At 46.5% G+C, this 5,798-nt stretch overlaps 1 non-coding gene across 1 annotated transcript; it reads left to right on the top strand.

Moving 5' to 3' along the window:
• Positions 1 to 3,285: 3,285 nt before the first annotated feature.
• TRNAV-AAC (transfer RNA valine (anticodon AAC)) lies at positions 3,286 to 3,358 on the top strand. The gene has a single exon. It is a non-coding gene; the product is annotated as a tRNA-Val (tRNA).
• Positions 3,359 to 5,798: the final 2,440 nt, after the last annotated feature.

Here is a 5,798-nt window from a genome sequence, read left to right on the forward strand (position 1 = left end):
TCAGAAAATTGTACGAGATAGTACTGTGAATTAAATGAGTTAGACCCAGAAGCGGGTTGGTAACCGAGCCTGATATTTAGAAAGAGAATTGGTTCCTTACTTGTCGTAAGAAGTTATGTAGAGTCTCAATATGTTTGTCGAGATAAGACGGAAGTGAAAAGCTCATGTATGATTTTAAGACCAGAAAAGCAGGCGAAGTAAGGTCAATGTTAGGATTTGTTTACGAATTTTGTGAGTCTGGGTGTCTCTCATACTCCCGTCGGCCAGGTCATTGCCATAGTTACCGCACCCCAGGGGGTAACGTCCATTTTTAAAAACCACATGCACTCCTTTTCTTCTCAGATGAGATTTATTTGTTTGACAGAGATATTTTTCTTTCCTCTTGCTTGTCCATATTTGTGTGTACAGAATGTGTGATAGCTTTGTGTACTAGTCGATTTTATGTTTGACCTTTACATAGTCTGGTAACCGTGAAGATTACCCAGGGGATGTGAGTTCACACTCATCCATTTTTAAGTGGAATCGTGCCAGAAGTACAGTAGCTTCAGTGTTTTTTTTATTTGGTTGGGTTTTATAGTGTTCATTGTGTTCTGTTTATATGTAAATATGTCCCAGATGCAAAGGAACTTTAATGGTAAATTTATTTCTGCGGAACTTCCCTAATCCTAGCATTATGCTTTGTTTTAGGTCCACTGAAGGACCCATTCACCGGTTTACTAGCTCGTCCATCAGCACGTCGACATCTTCTTTTTTTACATTTTAAATGTACGCCGTCTTTGGCATTTTGTTTTCTCATCATGAGGGCATCAGATTGTAAATAACCTTTGTTATTATGTGTGATTGAAGAATTGAACATGCTTTTGTCAATTGAATAGTTTAGATTTAATTAGTTCCTCATTTAAAAAAAAATAATAAAATAGTAGTACACCTGCCCCATCACACTCTCGTCACAAGGACCCAATACGAGTTCTCTCCGGCTGCTAGTTAGCAGGTAAGTTATTTAACCCACATTTTTTTCTGCGATTTATCCATTTACTTAAGCCCTAAAGGATATGATGGAGAGAAAGAAATTCCTACCCCCGCTAGGGGTGAGGAATGGGAGGGGACGACATGTAAAAATAATGACAAATAACCGATATTAATGTTGAATCCATTGTTTCTATGAGGGTATAGAAACCGTTTACCGAGCTCGATAGCTGCAGTCGCTTAAATGCGGCCAGTATCCAGTATTCGGGAGATAGTAGGTTCGAACCCCACTGTCGGCAGCCCTGAAAATGGTTTTCCGTGGTTTCCCATTTTCACACCAGGCAAATGCTGGGGCTGTACCTTAATTAAGGCCACGGCCGCTTCCTACCCACTCCTAGCCCTTCCCTGTCCCATCGTCGCCATAAGACCTATCTGTGTCGGTGCGACGTAAAGCAACAAGCAAAAGCAAGAAACCGTTTAAGCCCATGTTCAGCCTCCATTGGGACGGAGACTGAGATGGGGTGAAAAGTAAATGGTCTAAAATGACCGACATTAATGTTGAATCCAAGATTTCGGGGTCGCAAGGCTGATTGGTGACAGTCTTAAGGACAGTTGGTATCGTGCCCAACGTATCTTTAGCGCGAAAGGTAAATACATGCATACGTTGTTTCTTCTTTCATCAAATATTTCCCAGTCAATCCGGAGAGTTTTACTCGAAAATTAAATAACCGGAGTCCGCCTGTGTGGTGTTGTGGTTAGTGTGATTAGCTGCCACCCCCGGAGGCCGGGGTTCGATTCCCGGATCTGTCACGGAATTAGAAAAGTGGTACGAGGGCTGGAACGGGTTCCACTAAGCTTCGGGAGGTCAGCTGAGTAGAGAGGGGTGGGTCGATTCTCTCCTCAGCCATCCTGGAAGTGGTTTTCCGTGGTTTCCCACTTCTCCTCCAGGCAAATGCCGGGATGGTACCTAACTTAAGGCCACGGCTGCTTCCTTCCCTCTTCCTTGTCTATCCCTTCTCATCGTCCCATACCCCGACAAGGCCCCTGATCAAAATTGCAGGTGAAGCCACCTGGGCCAGGTACAGGTCCTTCCCAGTTGTATCCCCCGACCCAAAGTCTCACGCTCCAGGACACTGCTCTGGAGGCGGTAGAGGTGGGATCCCTCGATGAGTCCGAGGGAAAACCAACCCTGGAGGGTAAACAGAAGTAAGCAAGTAATTAAATAATCGGAAACTTGAAATCGAATACATGTAAATAATTCTAAAACTACATAATAGATCGTAAAAATCAATCATCGTCTCAATAAGGAATTCTAAAAGAAATTACTTCACAAATAATGAACGATATTACAAATCCTGTCCGCCTCTGTGGTGTAGTGGTTAGCGTGATTAGCTGCCACCCCCGGAGGTCCGGGTTCGATTCCCGGCTCTGCCACGAAATTTGAAAAGTGGTACGAGGGCTGGAACGGGGTCCACTCAGCCTCGGGAGGTCAACTGAGTAGAGGTGGGTTCAATTCCCACCTCAGCTATCCTGGAAGTGGTTTTCCGTGGTTTCCCACTTCTCCTCCAGGCAAATGCCGGGATGGTACCTAACTTAAGGCCACGGCCGCTTCCTTCCCTCTTCCTTGTCTATCCCTTCCAATCTTCCCCATCCCCCGCCAGGCCCCTGTTCAGCATAGCAGGTGAGGCCGCCTGGGCGAGGTACTGGTCATTCTCCCCAGTTGTATCACCGACCCAGAGTCTGAAGCTCTAGGACACTGCCCTTGAGGCGGTAGGGGTGGGATCCCTCGCTGAGTCCAGATGATGATGATGATGATGATGATTACAAATCCTAAAGGTAGACATTCATAAACTATCCGTGCAATGCCGGGTACTACAGCTAGTATTTCAATAAAATCCAGTAGCAGCCCTCTTGCCTGGTGTGAAAAAGGGGAACAATGGAAAACCATCTTCTCAGCTGCCGACAAAAGAGCTTGAACCCACTATCGCCTGGATGGACGCTTACAGCAGCACGCTCCTAATCGCACGGCCAACTCGCCAAGTTAAAAAAACAAAAAACAAAAAACACTTACGAAATCTGTTATAAGATAGCAAGGGGTAAATCCTTGAATTCCAACTACTTTTCTGCACAGACTGAACAGGCCCATACACCCGTATACAAAATTGCATGTAAGATCTTACAATAGTTCAGCCTTCTTCATAGAGCTTCATGAGAACAGATAACGTAAGGCGTGGTCTAGATTGTGCACAAACAACGAACCGGTTAATGTACATCGACTTGCTCAAGATGTATGATAATAACTCTGTCGCTCGTACGTGAGTTTTCGTGGTGTAGTGGTTATCACATCCGCCTAACACGCGGAAGGTCTCCGGTTCGATCCCGGGCGAAAACAAATCTTTTTTTAAAAAATTCAAATTGCTATAACAATCTGCGTCAACACATTTGTGTATCAGCTAAGTCTAATGTTATGATGACTAGGTAGTTCTGTGAATGAAAATATTCCAAAATTTCTTGTGAAATCCCTAAATAAAAGTTCTATGATGGAGTAGTGTAGTCAGAGATGTTTCATATTCAGACAACATACCACACTACCAACAACCACAGAAACACGCAATCGTCATTATATCCCTCCATATAGGATTGGCGTCAGGAAGTGCATCAGGCCGTAACACAGGGAAAAATCCACATGTGCGACACAGTTCCCAACCGCGACCTCAGATGTGTGGGAAAACGGTAGAAAAAGAAAAAAAAAGTAATAATAATAAGAAGAAGTGTAGTCAAAGACGTCACGACAGGGATTACCCGCGAGTAAGTAAGATTTTAGTTTTCAATCATATTCTAACTTCTATCTATCTTAATCTCCTTACCCTCCAGGGTTGGCTTTTCCCTCGGACAAAGCGAGGGATCCCACCCCTACCGCCTCAAGGGCAGTGTTCTGGAGCGTCAGACATTGGGTCAGGTGACACAACTGGGGAGAATGACCAGTACCTCACCCAGGCGGCGTAACCTGCTTTGCAGAACAGGGGCGTTGAAGGGGGATGGGAAGATTGGAAGGGATAGACAAGGAAGAGGGAAGGAAGCGGCCGTGGCCTTAAGTTAGGTACCATCCCGGCATTTGCCTGGAGAAGTGGGAAATCACGGAAAACCACTTCCAGGTTGGCTGAGGTGGGAATCGAACCCACCTCTACTCAGTTGACCTCCCGAGGCTGAGTTGACCCCTTCCAGCCCTCATACCACTTTTCAAATTTCGTGGCAGAGCCGGGAATCGAACCCTGGCCTCCGGGGGTGGCGGCTAATCACACTAACCACTACACCACAGAGGCGGACAAGCCCCAGTTATTCCAGACCAATATTCGAAAAAGACTGCTTAGTTTATTTAAGTGTTTCCTAACATACTGAGTGTATAGATATCGTATCGTAAGCTGTTTACCCTCCAGGTTCGGTTTTTCCCTCGGACCCAGCAAGGGATCCCACCTCTACCGCCTCGAGGGCAGTGTCCTGGAGCTTGAGACGCTGGGTCGGGGGATACAACTGGGGAGGATGACCAGTACCTCGCCCAGGCGGCCTCACCTGCTATGCTGAACAGGGACGTTGTAGGCGGATGGGAAGATTGGAAAGGATAGATAAGGAAGAGGGAAGGAAGCGGCCGTCGCCTTAAGTTAGGTACCATCCCGGCATTTGCCTGGAGGAGAAGTAGAAAACCACGGAAAACCACTTCCAGGATGGCTGAGGTGTGAATCGAACCCACCTCCACTCAGTAGACCTCCCGAGGCTGAGTGGACCCCGTTCCAGCCCTCGTACCACTTTTCAAATTTCGTGGCAGAACCGGAAATAGAACCCGGGCCTCCGGGGGTGGCAGCTAATCCCACTAACCACTACACCACAGAGGCGGACGTGTAGATTTACTGACGAGAAAAATATTTCTTTCCTTCTTATTTTCTTTCTTTTTTCTTTCTTTCCTTCTTAATCTATTTACAACCCAGTGCTGGTTTTCCCTCGGACTCAGCGATTGATCCCACCTCTACCACCTCAAGAAAAGTGTCCTGGAGCGTCACACTTTGGGTCGCAGGATAAAACTGGGTAGGAGGACCAGTACCTCGTCCAGGTGGCCTCACCTGCTATGCTGAACAGGGGCCTTGTAGGAGATGGCGAGATCGGAAGGGATAGACAAGGAAGAGGGATGTAAGAAGCCGTGGCCTTAGGTTAGGTACCACCACGGCATTTGTCTGGAGGAGAATTGGGAAACCACGGAAAACCACTTCGAGGATGGCGAGGAGTAAATCTGTCCCCCCTGAACTCAGTTGACCTCCCGAAGCTGAGTATATCCCGTTCCATCCCTCGTACCTCTTTTCAGATTCAATGGCATAGCCGGGAATCGGAACTGCATATTGTATTAATTTAGTTAAGAACATTAACAGAGTTTGACTGTAGATTTAATGAAGCCTCCCCATCAAGAAAAAAATACCAACCCAGGCACCGGACGTATTCAAACCCTCGATCTCCTGTTTATTAACCAAGCGATTTATTCTACTAAGCCAATGCGCCAACTGCCGACAGACGTAATTCATTCATGTTCCTCAATACCATAATAACAAGATACTGAGGTGGTCTTTCCTCCGTCGAATGACAAGATAAAAGATTTGGCACACGCCAAATTCCGAAAGGGTGGCCTATTCTACACTATTTCTTTGTTTCTTTCTTACGCTGTATACCCTCCAGGGTGGTTTTCTCTCGGACTCAGCGAGGGATCCCACCTCTACCGCCTCCAGGCAGTGTCCTAGAGCGTGAGACATTGGATTGGTGGATACAAGTGTGGAGGATGACCAGTACCT

This window comes from Anabrus simplex, chromosome 3 (genome assembly GCF_040414725.1).
Source record: "Anabrus simplex isolate iqAnaSimp1 chromosome 3, ASM4041472v1, whole genome shotgun sequence".
In the NCBI taxonomy this organism is placed as follows: Eukaryota; Metazoa; Arthropoda; class Insecta; order Orthoptera; family Tettigoniidae; genus Anabrus; species Anabrus simplex.